The 24,345-nt window shown below is 37.9% G+C and overlaps 1 protein-coding gene and 1 non-coding gene across 6 annotated transcripts in view; one reads left to right on the forward strand and one right to left on the reverse strand.

The window, feature by feature from the left end:
* Window positions 1-24,345, forward strand: part of LOC126458516 (uncharacterized) — a 254,934-nt gene that overhangs the window by 147,560 nt on the left and 83,029 nt on the right. The gene's annotated exons all lie outside the window — the stretch shown is intronic.
* Window positions 6,610-6,683, reverse strand: Trnat-ugu (transfer RNA threonine (anticodon UGU)). Its single transcript has one exon. It is a non-coding gene; the product is annotated as a tRNA-Thr (tRNA).

A 24,345-nucleotide genomic window follows, 5' to 3' on the forward strand; every position in this document is an offset into this window, starting at 1 on the left:
TTTACTGCTTGCTCAATATACAGATTGAATAACATCGGGGAGAGGCTACAACATATGTGACTCAAAACATCAACTGTAATTGCTCCACATTGTTTTAATAACTTGTTAGAGATGTCATCTACTTCAACAGAACATTTATTTTTTAAAGATTTAATAATTTTCTTTATTTCGCAATAAGTTGTTAGATGAAACTTAATCTGACTAAAATTTTTCAAACCTGACTCTTCCATGTACTGCCTGGCTTTTTCTTTTGAACTATTCTCACCAATTTTTTTTTCCTACACGTAAGAAGTGATTGTTAAATACATTGGCTACCTGTGTACTGTTGGTTAAGATGGTATCGTTCTCTTTAACAGTAACACTACCTACCCCAGTGGTTACTTTTCCTGTCTTCCTTCTTACAACATTCCATATTGATTTGATTTTATTGCTGGAGTTGTTAATTTCTCCTCTAACAAGTATATTTCTCGATTTCCTTACAACTTTTCTTAGTATTTTACCATAATTTTTATAGTGTAAAACTATTTCTGGATCTTTACTAGTTCGTGCTGTCTCATACAGTTTTCTTTTTCTTTCTTAAGACACTTTAATACCTGTAGTAATCCAAGGTTTCTTTGAAGAGTTTGTGGTGTTACATTTAGTAATTTTCTTTGGAAAAGAATGTTCGAAAAGGGATATAAATTCATCAAGAAATATGCTGCATTTATCATTAACATTTGGCTCATTATATACATCTTCCCAGTTTACATTTCCTAAACTTTCTCTGAAGTGATCTGTAGATATCGGGTTGAGCACCCTCACACTTTTACTTAATGGTTTCTGAAGTGTATTTGCCCTGTTAGGTTTTGTAAGTTAATCAGTTGTGCATCATGGTCAGATAATCCATTTACCACAAGGAGAGCATGTGTTGATAATCCACTTACCACAGGGAAAGCATGTGTTTGTTCTACATCCTCTTGCTGTACAAATACATTATCTATTAGAGTACTACCATCCTGAGCTATACATGTGGGGAAATTGATCACTGATTCTAAGTTATATGTTGTTAACAACACTTCTAGTTCACTTTTCCTATCAGAATTGCTTAGAAAGTTAACATTGAAATCACCAAAGATTAATAACTTCTTCTTTTTGTCTGACAAACAGCATAATAGGGAGTCAAACTCTTTTATGAATAGCTCCCAATCTCCTAGTTGAGACCTGTACACTGTTGCTAATATCAACACAACATTATCTAGCTGAAGTTCACATGCACAAACCTCAAAGTGCTGATCAAAACAAAATTTGCTTACTTCAACAGTTCTGTATTTATACCCTTATTTTATGAAAATGGCAACTCCTCCTTTATCCATACTAGATCTACAAGTGTAAGATGCTAAATTATACGCATTTATACTGACATTTTCTATCCTCACAGTTACATGGTGCTCAGACAGACAAAGTATATCAATCTCATTCTTATTTTTGAGACCATCTAAACACATTATCAGCTCATCTACTTTATTTTTTATTCCCCTGATATTTTGGTGAAGTAAGTTGATACTGCCCTTAGCTTTATCCCTATTTGCTGTGCATGAAGTTTCTTTTCTTCTATTTTCCTTGGTTGTTGTCTGTCTGGAATTTGGCTTTAACCTAAAAAACCAGTCTGCCTGGTCCCAATAACCACAGGGATCACCCCTTGTGTGACTGTGACCCCCCTTACAATATCTGCTAATAGAGAGGCTAACTTATCTTTCCCCTTCCTATTAAAGTGCAGGCCATGTGTAGTGTAACCCCACCTACCAATAGCATCAACTGGAACAACACTCATGTGAGACTTTGCTGGTGTCTGGTGCAACCCGTTCAGCTCAGTGTTAACATGCCTTGCAGCAGTGTTTGCCCAGGACTGATCATGGCACTGAAAGACCTCCACAAACCCCACATTCGTGTGCCCCGTTTCTGCTCCTATTTTTATCCAGGTCGCTCCTAATACTATATCTTGGATTCATAGCAGGCTGTTTCCTGCTCCCCCAACTATAATTACCTGATCTTCCTTCTCAAAGTCGTTGCATAGCTGACCTAAGTTTTCTGTCACCTGGCTAAGGCTAGCACTTGGTTTCACAAAACTTGTGATCTGGTACTCTGTCCCTTATTTCTCCTGAAGCTGTTGACCCACACCCCTCCCATGACTGCTACCTATGAGCAGAATTTTTCTTTTCCTATTCTTATTTGATCCCGACCTGTCTTTTTTCTTTAAGCTAGTATTATGCTTCAACCTACATTCAACGACATCTGAATGAGGCCCTTCCTCCACTACTTCAGATAGCAAGCCAAACTGATTTGCTAACTGAATTTCAGAAGTTTTATCAATTGTTTCCCTTTTTGCCCTTTGCTTGCTACCTTTTCCCAGCACCTAGAGTCCTTTTCCTCCCTTAGCTTACATTATTCCAAATTCACAATTTCTAATTCAGCTTTAAGGGCACAAATCTTTGCCTCTTGTTCCGCGATTTTTCTGTCCTTTCTACATAACCTACACTGCCATGGAAGAGCCTCATTATCTACCATTGTTTCCTCTCCGCTGCACTCGCCCCAATGAAACCACAACCTACAGTCTATACAGAACACCCCCTCTTTCAAATTTCTACGAAACCACCACACTTGTCACACATTGTTTGATAGTAAAATGTAACACAAAAACAGAACATAACTTCAACAACACAATAGTTTCATAACCTGTACTAATACGTAACTAAACACTAATGTAAACAAACTTATAAACTTGCTTTATAAACTTTTAATGAACCACACAAATTCTGGATGAGAGACACGAATTAATTTAACTTTGAAGCGCTAAGTCTAGTCAAAAACATTGCTGGCCTTTACGAAATACTTCCTTTTTTATGTAATTATGTTTAGAAAAGCGAAACCTTCAATTGATAGATTAGATAAGAAGTAAATGCACTAGTCTAAAATGTAATATTAAGGAAGCTAGCTCTTATTTCAATATTAATCGCTTAACTTAGTGAGAGCTTTGTACACGCGCGTCCGCCTGGATGCACGGCTGCCAACAAAAAAAAAGCTGGTTTAAAATTGTTGGATTACTGGTAAGGTGAATTTCATGAGGTCAGAAATGCAACTTTTTTATGAGATCAACAATGGGCCAGTGTACTTCTGTGCTGGAGAGACTGCCACCTTTCCCTTTCTTCAAAAGTTCAGTCTTAAATGCTTTATCATTACGAAATGCAGTTTTGTAGAATAGTATTCCACATTGATCTTTTATGAAATGTAGCCGCCTGTGGATAGCTACTGTATTCTGTACATGAGATGTTGGTAGACAGTGCTGTAAATCAAATGTTATTGTCCTTGATGTATTGCATTTTGAAAGGTCCAGATCTTTTGTCTTTGTCTGGTAAGCAGTATCAGCAGATCTTTTTGTGCTTGTCAAGTTCTTTCTTTAATTTAGCTTTGTCTTTCTTGGTCAACAGTTTAATTTGCAATGCAATATAATGTTGATATTGTCAACTACGGCTGAGGTAATGAAAACATTTTTCCATGATCTCTTCTGTAGGAATAACTAGCATATGCATTGGTTCTACTTGGAAAATTATGGATATCTATTTTTTTTATATTATCTTATGCTTTTTGAGTAAAATCCTTTACAGTTTTACTGGATTGATATTTCTCACGAACATGTATAAATTGATTATTTTCATTTTCATTTCAAATTCTGGACCATTTCATTTCAATTAATTATAATAAAACAGCAACATAATGTCAGCTTAGAATGGAAACGTCATATTTCAAAAATAAAACAAAAAGATTCTTTGTGTTATTAGGTAGAAAATCTTTTATCTCAACTGTTAGTTGATGACCTGTGCTCTGCTTTCCAGTTAGGAGCAAAAGAAACTGTGTGTATTGTAAGCAACCAAATTAAGGGAGAAAACCATGTATAACTTTACTGAGATGTGAGGTTTTCATTCTAAGCCAACAGTAATATGTTCTTCTGTCATAATATGATGAAAAGGAAAGTTGCTACTCACCATATAGCTGAGATGCTGAGTCGCAGATAGGCACAGCAAAAAGACTATCACGTGTGTGTGTGTGTGTGTGTGTGTGTGTGTGTGTGTGTGTGTGTGTGTGTGTGTGCCCATCTGCCACTCAACATCTTCGGTATATGGTGAGTAGCAACTTTCCTTTTCATAATATTGTTACATTCCATCATGGATTTTCCATTGTTTGATTCTTCTGTCATAGTCACTCATCTTCTGTTACATCTCAAATATTCTCTCATGAAATACATTCAAGATGTCTTCCCCTTTTCTTTAGCCAGCAGTATATTCTTCACAGCTAGTACAACAGTCCACTTCCCTGTTGTACATTCTTGATCTGCATTATGTCTAATTTTCTTACTCTCATCCATCAGACTATATTTTCTCATTTTCTTTCTCTGTATAAAAGTATTCTGCAGATCTTGGTCATGACTTTTTCCATCAGTAGCAATGTCTGTGTGAAAATTATTACTGTGTACATTATAATGTAAAGAATTATACATTTACATCACATACATACTCTGCAAGCACTGTAAATTCATGGTGGGCAGTTTCTTTTACAACTACTAGTCACTTCCTTTCCTGTTCCACTTGCAAACAGAACAAGGGAAAAATGATTGATTGTGTGCCTCTGTATGAGCCCAAATTTTTCTTCTCTTGTCTTTGTCATCCTTATGGGATATGTACATTGGCAACAGCAGAGTCATTCTGCAGTCGTTTTCAAATGCCAGTTCTCTAAACTCTGTTAATAATGTTTTACAAAAAGATTATCATCTTCCCTCCAGGGACTCCCATTTGAGTCAACAAACTATCTTCATAATGTGAGAGTGTTGATCGAACCTACCAGTGACAGATCTGGCAACATACCACTGAATTGCTTTGATGTCTTCCTTTAATCTGACCTGGTGGGGATCCCAAACAGTAGAGCATTACTCACCGAATGGGTCATACTAGTGTTGTATACAAGTAGATGGTTCGCCTTTCCTACGACTGTCATTAGGCGCATGTTCCATTTCATTTTGCTTTGAAGCATTACATGTAGATATTCAACTCACATAATTGTGTCAAGCAACACACCACTATTGCTGTATTTGAACATTATGGGATTGTTTTTATTATTCTGCATTAATTACATTTTTCTACATTCAGAGCAAGCTGCCATTCATCATACCAACTAGAAAGTTTGTCCAAGGCTTCCTGTAGCTTCCTTCAATGATGCCTCCCAGAACACCACAGTCTTATTAGCTAACAGCCTCAAATTACTGCTCATCCTGTCCGTTAGATCATTTATGTATTTAGAAAATGAGCAGTCCTATCACACTTCCCTGTGGCATACCTGATGATATCTTTGTCTCTGATGAACACTCGCTGTCTAGAACAGTGTAGTGGATTCTATTATTTAAGAAATCTTTGAGCCATTCATAAATCTGGGAACCTAATCCATGTATGTGCATGCTCAGACCCTCAACAGTCTGCGGTGGAGCACCATGTCAAATAGTTTCTGGAAATCTGGAATTACAGAATCTGCCTGTTGCCCTTTGTTAATGGTTTGCAGGATAGTGTTTGAGAAAAGGGCAATTGAGTTGCATACCAGCGAGGCTTATTTTTTAAATCCGTGCCAATTTGTAGGCAGAAGCTTTTCTGTATCAATTAAATTTCTTATATTCGAACTCAGTGTATGTTCAAGAATTCTGCAGCAAACCAATGTTACGGATATTGGTCTGTAATTTTCGAGTTCAGTTCTTTTACCTTTTATATACACAGAAGTGACCTGCACCTTTTTCCAGCCACTTGAGACTTAATGCTGGGCGAGAGATGGGCAATAAATGAAAGCTAAGTATGGGCCAATGCCATAGAATACTCTCTGTAAAACAGAATTGGGATTCCATTTGGATCTTGTGACTTATTTGTTTTCAACTTCGTCATTTGTTTTTTCCTGTTAAAAATGCCTGTTACTATGTCGTCCAAACAGGACATTGTGCATCGGTCAAATGATGGTATGTTTGTACGATCTTCCTTTGTGAATGATTACTTAAATTTGAAATTCAAAACTTCAGTTTTTCTTTTGCGGTCTTTTTGCCACACCTGACTAATCAACAAGTGATTAGATAGAAGCATTTGACCTGCATAACAATTTTACGTAGGTCTAGAATTTTCCCTGATTCTCAGCAAGATCTTATGCTGGGGTATGACAGTGGAAGTTGTTGTGCGCTCCATACGTTGATCTTTTTACAGTTGTACAAATTTCTACTACCTTTTACCTGTCATCATTTGTGCAGTCCCTTTTGAACTGCGAGTGACACAGTTTGCTTCATCAGCGTTTTCCAGATTGGAACTAAAATATGCCCATTCATTGTCTGAATGGGATTCTAACAACTGCTTACATGCTTTTTCCAACAAAAATATTCTCCTAGTGTTCTTGGGGATTTATTAACTTTAGTAACCATTGTCACTATGATGAAATCGTGATCACTAATCCCCATCTTGGGACTGACATTGTCAGTAAGAAATTACAATGAAATGAATACCCTTAGCTGCTTACAGGCATTGACATACGTCAACGGGTACAGATGAAAATGTGTGCCCCGACCGGGACTTGAACCCGGGATCTCCTGCTTACATGGCAGACGCTCTATCCATCTGAGCCACCAAGGACACAGAGGATAGCATGACTGCAGGAATTTATCTCTGGCACGCCACCCGCGAAACCCACATTCTCAACGTATTGTCACCGAGCGGGGTGGCGCAGTGGTTAGACACTGGACTCGCATTCGGGAGGACGACGGTTCAATCCCGCGTCCGGCCATCCTGATTTAGGTTTTCCGTGATTTCCCTAAATCGCTCCAGGTAAATGCCGGGATGGTTCCTCTGAAAGGGCACGGCCGACTTCCTTCCCAATCCTTCCCTAATCCGATGTGACCGATGACCACGCTGTCTGGTCTCCTTCCCCAAACCAACCAACCAAATCAACGTATTGTCCTGCACTACATTGGTAGTGCCCCCGCCCATTTTACTCATTACTCGCGGCGCATTGCCTATATATATTTTAAGATGGTATCTGCCCTTTCGGACATATAGTTAAGGCTCACCGGCCACTTGACCATCTTCTTCTTCTGTGCGAATGCACAAACAGTGCCCGAACTCTTACGGGAATCAGCAACGCGCCGCGAGTAATGAGTAAAATGGGCGGGGGCACTATGAATGTAGTGCGGGACAATACGTTGAGAATGTGGGTTTCGCAGGAGGCGTGCCAGAGATAAATCCCTGCAGTCATGCTATCCTCTGTGTCCTTGGTGGCTCAGATGGATAGAGCGTCTGCCATGTAAGCAGGAGATCCCAGGTTCGAGTCCCGGTCGGGGCACACATTTTCATCTGTCCCCTTTGACGTATGTCAACGCCTGTAAGCAGCTAAGGGTGTTCATTTCATTGTAATTTCATTCTAACAAGCTGCATGGTCACCGATGGTATCTGTTCTTTGGGACATGTCTGAAGGAACAGATACCATCTTAGTATATATATACATATAGTCAATAAGGTTGGGCCTGTTTGTAGCTATAAAATTTAAAATATTTTGTTGCGTGTCAGCTGCCGAACTAGCAGCTCAAGACCGTTTTTGGAAAACGTGTTCAAAACTGCTTCAAAAAGGCTGTGTGTCTATACCATTACAACAGATTTCAGTCCATACTCTGTATGCAAAAGTCACAGTGGAATTGGATGGAATGAGAAAACATCCGATAACTAACTTGTGTTCACCTGTTCCTTGCGTCCATATAACTTCACAGTTAGACTCATTTTCGACCTCGATATACAACAATATTTTTGTTGGCTGCATGAACACTTTGCCTCCTATGGCATCTAATCTTTCTTTTCTTTATATGTTCCTCACTAAATGTTGCTGACCTTTCTACTCTTGGTTTTATCCAACTCTCAGCTCTGAGAATAATTTGAGCGTGACAACTTTTCTGACAATTTACTGTTAAAATTTTTTCAGTTGAATTGTCTATAATTTGTACGTGGTCTGATTTCACTCTCTCCATCAGCCGGTGAGTGTTCATCAGATGATTTACAATTACTGCCTAGCTTAAAAAATCCTCATGTGCACTCCACAAGTACTCTGCTACTCGAGTAGCTGCTTCTTTTGTGTAGTGCACACCTTATCGGTCAAGAGGAATCCCACAATTCTCCACCCCGTAAAGTGAGTCCAGAAATCTGCACCCTGCACTGTCACAGAATTGGTGGAGCCTTTGTTTGAGAACCTCCACTTGGCTCCAAACCAAAGAACTGCAATCAATACTGGGTACAATGTTGTAAATTGTGGTGCAGTTGTTGGTCATACTCACTTTGAGTTCACAACACTAGTTCTGTACAGTCCACTTGTTGAGAACATGACTCTGAGGAGGGAGGAAGATTATATGCTGTAGTGCTTGTCTTATTTCTCTTAGAAGAAATTAATTCTTCTTCTTCTTATTCTTATTCTACCTTGGGAGCAAATCCATGATTTATTTGCTCATGATGAAAATAAAAAAAGTGATTAATACACAGAAACAGTGTGTATTTTGCACTGATTGTATTGAACAAGACTAGCACTGATGAAAACTGCTGCTGGTTTGTGCAGGCTGTGTTCCCAGTGTTTTATGCTGGCCATTGTCATGCAATGAAGCATGGTTCCACAACAATCGGTGCTACAGTCCACTTGTGCATTGTTTATTCTCGCTGTGAGACTCTGCTCACACTGCACTATATAATCACAGGATATAGTCTATCAAGTCTAAATAGAAAGGACATTAATGTTCGTAGCTGACTATTCTCATCATGGCGGTGTAAAGTGGACCTAGTGACTAGCACTGGTACGTAACTTTCTATACGCTACACAGAGACCAACTTCTGGAACTTAAATCGTGCTACTGTTGCATATCTCTTAGCAGATTAGGATCTGGACTTCCATCTCTCTACCCTCATATAGTCCTTGTTTTAATCTATATGCATGCATTGCTTACAAATTTTTGTTACTTTCGGACTTATCACACTTATATGCAGCAAACACAGATATATAACAATGACAACAATTTTTGACAAAATAATTTAATTGGGTAGATAAAAAATCTACTCAACAAGTGGCAGCAGAAGACATACGTTAAAGGAGGTTGTAATTAGGCAAGCTTTGGGAGCCAGTGGCTCCTTCTTCAGGTGGAAGGCTTGAAGGGGAAGGAAGATGGGTGAAGAAAAAGAACTGTAGAGGTCTAGGAAAAGGGGTAGAGTTCGAGAAAGTCACCCAGAACTTCAGTTCAGGGGAGAGTAACTACACGGGATGAGAAGGAAAGACTGATTGTTGGGGACTGCATTGGACAAGATTTGAAAACCAGAGAGCTTAAAGGTGGAAGATTGGGTAATATGCGGGACAGATATTACTGCTTAAACATCATGAATGAGTTAATAAGAATGAAAAGCTAAGTGCATTGTACGTAACAGAGATGGAAGGGGAGCGGTGAAAAATAGACAGGTACGACAATGAAAAATGTATAAAACTAAAATGGGGTGAAGAAAAGAGTAGTTACTGTGAAGAATTGCTGAGACAGAAGAAATTAACAGAAATTAAGGCCAGGTGGTTGATGAGAACCATGGACATGTTGTAGCGCTAATTCCCACCTGCAGAGTTCTGGGAAACTGGTGTCTGGGGGAAGAATCCAGAGGGTTCGTGTGGTGAAAAGGCGCTGAGGTCACAATTGTCATGTTGTGAGAGCATCTTCTGCAACAGGATATTGTATGTTGCCAGTATACTTCCTCTGCCTATGCCCATTCATGCTAATTGATAGTTTGGTGGTATGTTCTGCAACAGGATGTTGTATGTTGCCAGTATACACCCTCTGCCTATGCCCATTCATGCTAATTGATAATTTTGTGGTAATCGCTGAGGTCACAATTGTCATGTTGTAAGAGCCTGTTCTGCAACAGGATATTGTATGTTGCCAGTATACACCCTCTGCCTATGCCCATTCATGCTAATTGATAATTTGGTGGTATGTTCTGCAACAGGATATTGTATGTTGCCAGTATACACCCTCTGCCTATGCCCATTCGTGCTAATTGATAATTTTGTGGTAGTCGTGCCAATGTAAAATGCCAAACAGTCTTTAACTGGTACATGATGTGTTGTTTCACAGGTGGCTCTATCTTTGATAGTATTATGTTTTGCCCGTTACAGGGCTGCTATAGGTGGTGGTAGGAGGGTGTATAGACCAAGTCTTGCGGAGGGGACGGTCACAGGGGTAGTAGCCACACGGTAGGGAGATGGGTGCAGAAGGAGCATAGGGAATGACAAGAATATTGGGGAGATTGGGAGGTCAACAAAAAGCTATTCTGGGCATGGTGGGCAAAATTTCGGACAGAGTGTATCAAATTTCAAGGCATGATTTTAATAAGTCGTGACTCTGTCAAAGTAGCTGATTAGTACATTCAAGACCATGGTAATACTGAGTCACCTATGGTGTGCTCTGAAGTTGTTTTTTGGAGGGATCAGCAGTACTAGTATTGGATGTGATGGCCTGGTAAATTTGCTTTTGAACTAGGCTGGTTGGGTAATTACATGCACGTGACATTAGTGCCTGTTTCACCACATGCACCACCTGAGTTCTTCCCCCCAGACTCCAGTTTCAAATAAAAGTCCACAGGTGGGAATTAACAATACAACATGTCCATGGTTCTCGCCACCCACCTGGTCATAATTTACGTTAATTTCTCATGTCTCAGCAATTCTTCACAGTAACTGCTCTTTTCTTCACTCCGTTTTAGTTTTCTACATCTTTCATTGTCTTACCTGTCTATTTTTCACCACTGCCCTCCCACCTCTGTTACGTACAATGCACTTAGCTTTTCATTCTTATTAACTCATTCATGATGTCTAAGCAGTAATCTCTGTCCTGCATATTACCCTGTCTTCCACCTTTAAGCTCTCTGGTTTTCAAATCTCGTCCAATGCAGTCCCCAACACTCAGTCTTTCCTTCTCATCCCGTGTAGTAACTCTCCCCTGAACTGAAGTTCTGGATGACTTTCTCGAACTCTACCCCTTTTCCTAGACCTCTACAGTTCTTTTTTTTTTTTTTTTTTTTCACCCATCTTCCTTCCCCTTCAAGCCTTCCTCCTGAAGAAGGAACCATTGGCTCCAAAAGCTTGCCTAATTACAACCTTCTTTTATGTATGTCTTCTGCCGCCACTTGGTGAGTAGATTTTTTATCTACCCAATTAAATGAAACACTGATATAGGTTTAACAGTGTTAGAATGGTAAGTGTTTGCATTAATTTCAAAGTCTGGTTTTAGAATATGAAATGGTAATGTGTTCCTAGTGTCAGTATTGTAAGACTGTACTCAGTATATATTACTGGTTCCTGATGCTAGTCACAGTTGGTTACAACTTTGGTGTACATTCGTGAAGGGTAGAAATTGGTCAACAGAGTTGTCTAACATCAACATTATTTGTGATCTGGATTGAAATTGTTTAGGTAATATGAAGTGATTTTGTTCCTTATGTGTTTTTATCCTGCTACATTGCAAGTAGATATAAGAAATTTTTGTAACTTTTTCTGGTTTGACAAGTTTGTTTAAGAATAAATAAATGTACTGGAGAACAGAAATAAAAGTTTTAGATTTTGTGTAGTACAACTATGATCACTGTGTAATAATCAAACCAAAGAGGAATGGTCCTAGCATACAAACAATGCAGTGGAAAAATAACATGAATTTTGAGTGCGACAAACATGTACACTGTATTAGTCATTACTTGCACATTTGATTATATGCACTGGAAGCTAACCTTTTTTTCCCCTTTTTTTACGTGGTACTGATGGCATTACAGCACCATCTTAAATTTTATAAGTAGAGCAGTTTCTGATATTTTAAATGTTGTTTGAACTTTCAATCTTAACTGTCACGTAATAAGTACATCATAATACCCTTAAGTGCCAGATGTTACATTTCTCTGCGGAACCATTTTTATGTTATTCCTAAGATTTTTGCAACCACTAAGTAAGTCTTTTTTTGGTAAAAAGGCAACAAATTAAAAAACTGAGTCCCATAATAATCTTTTTATAACCATGCACATTGTTGGTACGGTATACACACAATCAGGTTCTGTGCGACAGCATAGTAGCTCTTCTGCAAAGGACTTGCTATCCAACAGATGCTTATCTCTTTGAATAATTATTCACTTCTGATTTGTTGTATCTGCCCACATGCATCCTTGTAAATTGCATCATAATGTATGTCAAAGTCCAAATCTTACACAGAACACTTATCATTATTTAATTAAGACATTAGCTTTCTGCATTTGTATCATTATCACATGTGGCTCAGATGCAGTTGTGATATCCTTCTACAGAAATTATGTTACGTATATTTGAAAATATAGGTGACTTACTTTTCTTCCTGACTTTTTAATCCATATTTCGTTAAGTGCTGTTCTCAATAAGAGACTGGTATATGCACAAAATGTTAGTTGCAGTGTAGAATATTAACTCCAATTGCTGCACTGTCACAATAGCATCATTAATAATACTTCTGGCCAAATATTCCACTCATAATTGCATTTAGACATTTAATTTTTCTAGTTACCATGTTTTTAATCTACAGTAAATCTTACTTTCCTTAAGAGATTTATGTACTTGGATAATTTTTACCATTTGTAAAAGTTTATATGTGTTATAATATGATATTATGTCACTGGGTGTAAAAACATGTGCTAGTTATTTTTGTTTTAAAGTCTTAGGGATTTTCGTTCTTTGGTTTCATTTGCAGAATAAGAAGAGAAAGTGTGTGTGTGTGTGGGGGGGGGGGGGGGGGAATCAGTGTTGAGAAAGGTATTTCTGGAAGCTGTTTGACATGAATTTTTGTACATCGTTGCAGGAAGGGAAACTATAGATTTCAATGAAATATTCCCATTGTCATCGAAATGATGTGAGTAATGGGGAAATGTAATAGAAAATGGTTATCTCACATCTATATATTCCAAAATTGTTTGGTGGAGTGGATTTTTGCTTTGCCTAGAGTTTCCTGAAATGTTTGTTATTATTATTATTATTATTATTATTATTACGAGGGTGAGTCAAATGAAAAACTTAAATATTTTTTAAATATTATTTATTGTGCAGAAGTGGTACAAAGCTGTATCACTTTTCAACATAATCCCCCCCACGCTCAATGCAAGTCCTCCAGTGCTTACAAAGTACATAAATTCCTTAAGAAAAAATTCTTTTGGTAGTCTGCGCAACCACTCATGCACCGCGTGGCATACCTCTTCATCAGAATGGAACTTCTTTCCTCCCTTGCGTCTTTGAGTGGTCCAAACATATGGAAATCACTTGGGGCAAGGTCTGGTGAGTATGGTGGATGAGGAAGATGCTCAAAATGCAGGTCTGTGATTGTTACAACTGTTGTATGGGCAGTGTGAGGCCTTGCATTGTCATGTTGCAAAAGGACACCTGCTGACAGCAATCCACGTTGCTTTGATTTGAATGCAGGCCACAGATGATTTTTTAGGAGATCTGTGTATGATGCACTGGTGACAGTGGTCCCTCTAGGCTTGTAATGCTCCAAAATGACACCTTTTTCGTCCCACAAGAGAGTCAGCATAACCTTCCCTGCTGATTGTTCTGTTCGAAACTTCTTTGGTTTTGGTGATGAGGAATGGCGCCATTCCTTGCTCGCTCTCTTCATTTCCGGTTGGTGGAAGTGAACCCAGGTTTTGTCCCCAGAAACGATTCTTGCAAGGAAGCCATCACCTTCTTGTTCAAAGTGCCGAAGAAGTTCTTCACAAGCATCAACACGTCATTCTCTAATTTCAGGAGTCAGCTGTCGTGGCACCCATCCTGCAGACACTTTGTGAAACTGGAGCACATCATGCACAATGTGGTGTGCTGACCCATGACTAATCTGTAAACATGCTGCAATGTCATTCAGTGTCACTTGGTGGTTTTCCTTCACTATGGCGTCAACTGCTGCAATGTTCTATGGAGTCAGAACTCGTGCCTGACCTGGACGAGGAGCATCTTCCACTGAAGTCATACTATCTGTGAACTCCCTACTCCATTCGTAGACTTGCTGCTGTGACAGACATGCATCATCATACTGATTCGTCGATGAATTTCAATAGGTTTCACACCTTCACTATGCAAAAACCGAATAACAGAACGCTGTTCTTCTCTGGTGCAAGTTGCAAGTGGGGCGGCCATCTTTATACTGATACTGTGACGGTATGTGTGCATCTGCATTATGCTGCTACCTACAGGCCATTCTGCACGCTGTTTGTAGCACGCTTACCAACTTACAGGATAACGGCTCGAAATTTTGATTTGTTATTACAAATTTAAGGTTTTCATTTGACTCACCCTCATATTATTATTATTATTATGTTACTATCTTGAAACCAGGGATTCCAACTGCATTTTCTCTGCTCAGATATCATTCACTGTACATTTGTCCTGCGTAGTTACTGTATTTGTGCAAATTTAGGCTGCACCTAAACTTTTGACCCTAGATCATAGTAAAAAGAAAATCTCAAATATGGGTTGCACTATTGAATTTATCACCATTTGCAAAGTACTACTACTACTACTACTGATAATAATAATAATAATAATAAACCCTGTGGAGGCCCGGGAAAAGAATAGGCCTCCGGTATGTTCTGCCAGTCGTAAAAGGTGATGAAAAGTACAAACCACTAATAGGGCTAACCACTAATAGGGCTAACCCCCCTTTTAGTGTGATTAGTTGGTTCGGAACAGAACTAATGAAGCCTCGGACAAACGCTGTCATGGTCGGGGATGACGCTTGAACCCTATGCCCGTCCAAAATGGTAACGACACTGCTAGCCACATGGAAAATGATTTAAATCCAAATAGAGGTGTTTTGCAGGATATGCTTCTTGCAACTACTCTAGAAGGAAAACGAAGACAAAGGATGAGATGGTCAGATGAAGTTAACCAAAAGCTCATGTTCTGTTATTACCAAGCAACAAACTTAGGAACCAACACAACTGGATACAGACCACAAGTATACACAACATTTATTACCAGATACCTAGAATTAAAATTTTTAACAGAACAACGATTAGCTGATCAGATCCATGTAATAATCAAAAATAACAGGATACCCCAGTCGGAATTAGAAAACATCAAACAACAAGTACAACAAATACTGGAACAAAATAATGAGCAATCAGAAGAAGCAGTAATGGACTCAAACATCCCAGGGGGGAAAAAAAACAAAGAACAACAAGCATCAATTAAACAATCAGAGGAAAACGAAATCTTAAGGCAGCCACCAGAACAAGCACAAATAGAACACGAAGTGACACACATGTTAGATATAGAGGAAACATTTCAGCTGACATATATAGAATACAAAGACACAAATACAGACATTAGACCATTTTTGTTGGCATAGACCACCAAATAACCCACAAGTCGAAACAACAATAACAACTATCAACACAATCATACACAACAAAATAAATGAAAAAAAAAACTATGGAAGAGTTACAACTACTGGTTTATATAGGAGCATTCACTACACTAAATATGCACACTAGGCAGAGATCAGAACCAACCAACACAACAGAAGAAACCCACAAAACCAGCATGGCAACACAGGCTACAGATCAGAATAGAAAACCTGAGAAAAGACATCGTACAGCTAACACAATTTATAAGAAATGAAATATCAGACAAAAAATGAAAAAGGTTAGGTAAAATCTCACAACAAGAAGCGATAGAGCAATTAGATGAAAAGAAGCAGAAATTACAAGCATTGGCCAAATGACTTAGATGATACAAAAAAGGTGAAAATAGAAGGAAACAAAACCAAACATTCAACACAAGCCAAAAGAAATTTTACCAGACAATAGATAACAAACACATTAGAATAGACAATCCACCAAACATAACAGACGTGGAACACTTCTGGAGCAACATATGGTCAAACCCGGTACAACATAACAGACATGCACGGTGGATACAAGCAGAAACAGACACATACAAGATGATACCACAAATGCCTGAAATGATAATTTTGCAACATGAAGTCACCCGGGCAATTAATTCTATGCACAATTGGAAAGCCCCTGGAAAAGATAAAATAGCAAATTTCTGGCTAAAGAAGTTCACCTCAACACATTCACATCTAACTAAATTATTTAACAGTTTACATTGCAGACCCATACACAGTCCCTGATACACTTACACAAGGATTAACTTACCTGAAACCTAAAGATCAAGCAGACGCAGCAAACCCAGCAAAATATCGCCCCATAACATGCCTACCAACAATATACAAAATATTAACTTCAGTCATTACACAGAAATTAATGACACATACAACACACAACAAAATTATAAATGAAGAACAAAAAGGCTGTTGCAAAGGAGCACGAGGATGTAAAGAGCAACTGATAATAGATGCAGAGGTGACATATCAAGTTAAAACTAAACAAAGGTCACTACACTACGCATACATTGATTACCAAAAAGCTTTTCATAGTGTACCCCACTCATGGTTACTACAAATATTGGAAATATACAAAGTAGATCCTAAATTGATACAGTTACTAAACATAGTAATGAAAAATTGAAAACCACACTTAATATCCAAACAAATTCAAATAATATCACATCACAGCCAATACAGACTAAGTGTGGAATATACCAAGGAGACTCATTAAGTCCTTTCTGGTTCTGCCTTGCTCTGAACCAACTATCCAACATGCTAAACAATACAAGTTATGGATATAATATCACTGGAACATACCAACACAAAATCACACATTTCATATACATGGATGATCTAAAACTATTGGCAGCAACAAATCAACAACTCAAGCAATTACTAAAGATAACAGAAGTATTCAGCAATGATATAAATATGGCTTTTGGAACAGGCAAATGTTAGAAAAATAGTATAGTCAAGGGAGAACACACTAAACAAGAAGATTACATATTGCATAACCACAGCGACTGCGTAGAAGTGATGGAAAAAACAGATGCCTATAAATATCTAGGATACAGACAAAAAATAGGAATAGATAATACAAATATTAAAGAAGAACTAAAAGAAAAATATAGACAAAGACTAACAAAAATACTGAAAACAGAATTGACAGCAAGAAACAAGACAAAAGCTATAAATACTTATGCTATACCAATATTGACCTACTCATTTGGAGTAGTAAAATGGAGTAACACAGACCTAGAAGCACTCAATACACTTACACGATCACAATGCCACAAATATAGAATACATTACATACATTCAGCAACAGAAAGATTCACATTAAGCGGAAAGGAAGGAGGAAGGGAATTTATCGACATAAAAACCTACATTATGGACAGGTAGACAATTTAAGAAAATTCTTTACAGAACGAGCAGAAACTAGCAAAATACACAAAGCAATCACTCATATAAATACATCGGCTACACCATTGAAATTTCATAACCACTTCTACAACTCTTTAGATCGTATAACATCAACAGATATGAAGAAAGTAATTTGGAAAAAGAAAACACTACATGGCAAGCACCTGTATCATCTAACACAGCCACACATCGATCAAGACGCATCCAACACATGGCTAAGAAAAGGCAATATATACAGTGAGACGGAAGGATTCATGATTGCAATACATGATCAAACAATAAACACCAGATATTACAGCAAGCATATTATTAAAGACCCCAATACCACAACAGATAAATGCAGACTTTGCAAACAACAAATAGAAATAGTAGATCACATCACAAGGGGATGTACAAAACTAGCAAATACAGAATACACCAGAAGACATGACAATGTAGCAAAAATAATACATCAAGAACTTGCCATACAGCATAAACTAATAAAACAACACATTCCCACATACAAGTATGCACCACAAAATGTACTGGAGAATGATGAATACAAATTATACTGGAACAGAACCATTATAACAGATAAAACAACACCACATAACAAACCTGACATCGTACTCACCAATAAAAAGAAGAAATTAACAAAACTAATCCAAATATCCATACCCAATACAACAAATATACGGAAGAAAAGAGGAGAAAAATTGAAAAATACATCCAACCGGCTGAGGAAGTCAGGGAAATGTGCATCAGGACAAAGTTGACATTATACCAATTATACTATCAACTACAGGAGTCATACCACACAATATCCACCAGTACATCAACGCAATACAGCTACATCCAAATGTATATATACAACTACAGAAATCTGTAATTATTGATACATGTTCAATTACCCGAATGTTCCTAAATGCAATGTAACATATACCGTACAGTTAAAAGGAAGTTACGCTTGATCAAGACCCGCATCACTTTTCATTTTTAACCAGACATAACGTCTGAGAAAGGAAAGAAATAATAATAATAATAATAATAATAATAATAATAATAATCCTGCTTAAGAAATGAGCAACTTAGGGTTATCAGCTATACATCATGTAAAGGGAAACAGAAAGTAAGAAGCTAAATGTAGATTTCATGTGTGTGTGTGTGTGGGGGGGACATTTGTTGGTGTGCAAGTGAAGAGAAACTCTTCAAAAATTTGAAAAGTTGGTGTTAATTTTGAGGGTGAAAGTGCAAATATCCAGATGTGGAAAAAGACAGGAAATTTCTCATTTTAATCTCTCATGAGATTTTTCGAATATGTTGAATAGGAAAATGTTAGTAATTTTGTAATTATCATTCTGTAAGTATAAAATAAAATTCTTGCAAAATTCCAAGCACTCTCCTCCATATCTCAGCTTACACTCAGAATTTCAAAATTTACTCTCGAGACACCATTTATTAGGTTCATAGACATAATTGTACAAAATTTCATATTTTTAGCCTTCATAGCTTCTGAGAAACAGATAGATAAACTTTAAAAAGCATAATTTTTGGGAAAAACTATTTAAAGTTCAACCTAATGTTTGTCACCCCTTCAGAGTACCCCAGATTCGTACTCATGGTCCTCTTTCCCTTCAAGGCTTCTCTTTTGGTTTCCTGTTTTCTGCCTTCTTTCCTTTACGAGGTCTTCGGTTGAATTTTTAGTTCTGAGATGTGCTTTAACATTTTCGCTGCCATGAGAGTGCTGGTAATCTCAGAAGTGGCTTCCTCACAAGCCAGAAGGGCACCGACTCCCTCAGTTTCAGTCACATTCAGTCGGCTCTGAAACGGAGTGGTCTGGCAGGAAACCCAAATCTGCTTTTTTAATGGCCTTTCGGGTAACATCGTCTGGTATGTTCAGTGACCACTAGATTGCAGATTCATTTACTTGTGAAACACTGCACTCTGTTTGATGTGGTCTTGATACATTGTTTTCAGAGTTAAGTTTTAATTGTTTAGAAATAGTCTTGCGTAGCAGTGCAGCATAGTGATTGTAAGTGTTGGAATAAGAAACTGAAGAATATTTCAGGTAACTATTTGGCACATTACAAATTATTCTATAATCACTTGCTAAACACCAAATGTATTTTGACACTATTACTTTGCTCTCTGTTGCATAGTAAATGGCTCAATCTAATGGTAGGCCAAAGACGAAACGCGATGGAGATACAAGTCCCTGTCCCCCAATTCGTAAAAAGAGACTGAAAGATAAGTCTGATATCTTGACAGAGGAAGAGCTGTTAAAAATTCTCAATGCTCATGATGGTGAGTTATCTGATGTTTGTGATTTGAGTGATGACAATGATAATGACAATATACTCAATGAAACTTCCTCACCCAAGCAACAATTTGTGTCTGAGAATGAAAGTGATGAGGAATTGGAAGAAGGTAATGAGCCATCCATTACACAACCTCTCTCTCCTCAATCTCTAGAAGGAAGTGAAAATGAAAACTGGGCTGAAGTGGACAGTAGCACACTGAGGAACATACAATTCAGAAATATGGAAACCTTTGAATATAATGGCCTACATTGCCCCGAGAATCAGAAGAATCTGAAACCTATACAAGTCTTTAGAACTTTCATTGGGGACGATATTCTACCAAGTTCTTTGGCAGCTAGTTCACTACCCACACATTAGCGACAATTGGAGTAAAAGTGTTGTTTACGGGGACAACCTGGTCGCTTGAACTATGTCCCATAATCTATTTCGACTGCTGTTGAGCTTTGTCCATTTCGAGGACAATGCAACTGCAGATAAAAGTGATCATATATTCAAGATCTGAAAACTCCTTGATATAATCCAGAGTAAATTTTGCTTGCAGTATGAACCGGTAAAGACGCTAGGAGTGGACAAGTCGATGGCGCCCTTTCGTGGACAACTTTTATTTCGCCATTACATCCCCAGCAAGACCCATAGATATCGAATCAAGGTATTTAAACTTTGTAACCAAGCTGGTTATATGCTGTGAGTGATTGTTTACACAGGGCAGCTATACTATGTCATTAAAAATCTTGCAGAAAAAGTAGTTTTAGACTTAATGGTAAATATGCAAATAAGGGACTGACAATTATTACACAAGCGTGTCATTAGCTAGGCATTTGCTGGACGGAAATATCAACATCGTAGGTATCCTGAGAAAAAACAGAAAGATCCCCCCCCCCCCCCCCCCCCCTCCCAAATCATGATGTCACAAGTAAGAAAAGGCAAATTCATTGGAAGAGTGTATAATGGAATAGTAGTAACAAAATGGCAAGACAAAAGAGATGTGATGTTTCTCACTGCTGTATTTACGCGAATCTAATGCCCCATTGAATGTAATGTGCACCCCAATTTTAAAAATTAAATTGATAAAATAAAGGGACTTTTGGCACATCGCTGGTAGGGTATTTTTGTAATGTTGAAATTTATTTTACATGTATTTTCATTACTAAAAAAGAATGCCTAACTTAATTACCTACAAGACTTACAAAGAAACATACTGTAAATTACAGGTGTTACTCATCATTATTCACTAATATCATCATTACTGGAATCCTCTGAAGAGTCTACATCAGAAATATATTCATTTCCTCCTTCCCTGCCATCCTTGGTGTCGTTCCATAACATGTATTCACTGCCATCTAGAGTATTTGAAACACAACATTTCTTAAATGATTTTACGATCATTCGTGCTTCGATGCATTTACAGGAAGCCGAAACCCAGTGTGCAACAATGTAGCGTGCAGCACTTTTAATTTTTCCTGTCGGAGTCAGTTCATGATTTGGTTCTCAAAACTATTGTTCGTAATGTTCCTGAATGTAACCTTTGAAAGGATTATTTATACAAACGTCCAGTGGTTGTAATACAGAAGTCATTCCTCCAGGACTAATAACAAGGTCACTGGGCAGGCTGAGGATTTTCTTTTTTTATGTTGTCAGTGAGATTACCACGAAATGCATGAAGACAAATCATTGATGGTTGATTGGAAAGTCCATCAGGACGGAGTTCCCACACGTTTCTGAGCCAGTCAAGCGTCAAAGTTTCAGTCATCCACCCCTTTTCTTGATTCTGAACAGTGACATCATCAGGGAATAACTTTCATTTTTTGGAGTCTTGGGGTTGTTTTTTGCTTGAAGATAAAAAAAGGGGGAAAGTTTGTTCCCATCTGCTGTGATTTCCAACATTACTGTTTTGTGCTAATTTTCGCACCCGGATGTTTTGATGGTAACTTCTTTTGTACCCTTCTTGTCAAATAAGTAATTACGTGGCATATCAAACCAAATTGGAGTCTCATCAGCATTACCTAGTTAGCCCATTGAAAAATTCTTCTCTTTCTTAAGTGTCATAACATACCGCTGAAATTCTCGATGTTTCTTCTCAAAATCCTGTTGAGGCTTTTTGCATATTGTTGTACAGCATCACAGAGATAAGCTCCCTCATTTCATAAAGCGATCAACCCATCCCTGGCTAGCCTTAAACTCTTGCTTCAGTATATTAAGAGCTGCAGCCACCCCTGTAGCTTTTTTTAATTATTGTGCCACTGGTCACAGGTTTCCCAGTCTTTCTCTTTTCTTGGACAAATTCCAAAACATTTACTTCAACATCATAATGTCTTCCTTTGTGAGGTCCAGTGAATTTCTTTCTAATAGCGCTAGTTGCAAATAATCCCAATTTCTGTTTCTCCTATAAGCAAATGTTACTCTCAGCTATGTTGAACTCTCTTCCTGCCCTTCTGTTACTGTAATTTTCAGCATAAAGAATTATTTTATGCTTCAAAGTAGCTTCATGCAATATTCTTCTCTGCTTGCTGTCTATTTCGTAACTACCTAATGCAAACACAATGTGAACTACCATAGTAGGCCAACAATAATGAAATAAGGTTGAGAAGTACAGCAATGCATTGTAATGTATGGGACAGTATCTACATTTAACGGAAGAAAAGAAAACGACATCACATTCTATTTGAACTGAGCAACTAAAGAAAATTTCCTCTCATGGCAGTAATGGATTTTGTTCTGACACCTGCTAACAGAATTCAGTACTGGAAATATATGCCAGCTCTTTTAAGGTGAGTAGGAACACCCTGTCCCAACAATGTTAAATTTAGTGGCTTGGCTTCCCTGTGTTTCAGGAACCACTGTAGCCATTGGTGTGAACCTTTTACAGGACATTTAACTGTATGTTAAGAGTCTACTGAACTACAGTAATTGCATTTCAGCCCTGCTTTCGGAAATACAATTTTTTAATTGCACATTTAAAATTTTGTTTACTCTCTTTGTATGTTATCCTAAATAATTTTAATTATACATAACATTATATTGTTCTTTTAATTCAGTAGACTCAGGATATGTATGTTATTACTCCCAGAAAATTTGAATACTCTACTCGAAGTGGTTTCTGAGATTTAGGGTAAAATGCAACAGAAAATTTGAATTTTCAGGAACAGCTTCTAAAGTTTCAGAAGACTGTAACTCACTTAATATATGCTTAAGTTTTTATTTTTAGTCACTTAGCACCACCCTGGTCTTTTTCCAAGTTTTCTTCTTTCTGGACTCCTTAGTGGCCAACTGTGCTGCATACTCTGCTGTATCAGAGCAAACCTTGTCCATCGGTTGAAGTTGTCTACTGCTTTTTGCTCCAGGATTAAGTCCCATATTCTGTAGCACTTTCACCCTACCAATTTTGCCATCATTGAAAGCAACAACAGCATCACCAACCCCCCACTTTAGTGTCTTTATTCCAACAAAAACATTTTTTAATAAGCGAGTCCGTTTAAGATTATTGAACAACTCATTGGGACTTTGAGTGTGACCATGCAGACACTTTAGTAATTCAGGATTTGCTATGTCTCTGTAAATAGGTTTTATGATATCCATGACTGCTGCTGGGATGGAATGCTTATGGTTGCATGAACTGTTTGAGCACTGGGCATTGCGTTAATTGCACCATGAATTAGGTCCAGGAGGGCAAAGGTGGTGTTGTGGTTTTTCATCAGTTGACAGTTTATGGAAGAAGGTAGCCCATACTGCCTGCTTCATTTTCAACAAATCCTCAATATTATTTCTAATGGCCATCCCGTAATACTGCTGTAGTTCATCAATCATTTTGTCTGTCAGCGTGCCTCTTATGGTTTTACCATCAGGAAGTTTCTTGTCTCTCAAACTTTGTTTCAACTTCCTCAATCTGGAGCCCATCCTCTTCTGGACATGACCAACACACTCTAGTTTTGTGATAATCTTCTCACCATAAGGCTGAGTGGCTACTACACTGTTATATGATTTTGAGTCTCCATCACCTAAGAACTTAGTGTGCCACATTCCCCTTTCATTCACAGATCTTCTAAAAATTTCAATAACTGCAGAGGCCTCCATACCACCACTTGTTCCTTCATAATTTCTGTCTCAGATATGCTCATCTTCATTCCCTGATTTACACTTATAACAATGTTTGGTTAAAATCTGGAAATCTGTTACCTTTCCAGTATCCACACTGGTCACTGTAGCAACAGAATTCTTAGAACTGTAGCCACACTTCTGTCAAGTGTCATCAAAAGCTACTGGTATGTCAGTCATACCATAATTTATTTCGACAGCTTTGTTTGCAGTGCCCTTCATTGACTCACATGCGACAGATTCCACAGCAACTCCAATAAATCTTGCATACTTCTCGATTTTGCAAGGTGGGTGTGGCATATTCATCACGGCACACATTGTTTCTGCTGCGGTGTGTCCTTTGCCAATAGCTCTCAATCCATAAAACCACCTAACATTTACTTCAAAATAATTGTCTTTACTCTTATCAGAATTCCAAAATGCGAGAGTATATTTACAACTGGCACAATTAATGATAAGTTTCCTGGCTCGTTAATTTGATACCTTACTGTCTCCATGTAAACTAACTGGCCCTCCACATATTTT

The sequence above is a fragment of the Schistocerca serialis genome, chromosome 2 (genome assembly GCF_023864345.2).
Source record: "Schistocerca serialis cubense isolate TAMUIC-IGC-003099 chromosome 2, iqSchSeri2.2, whole genome shotgun sequence".
Classification (NCBI taxonomy): Eukaryota; Metazoa; Arthropoda; class Insecta; order Orthoptera; family Acrididae; genus Schistocerca; species Schistocerca serialis.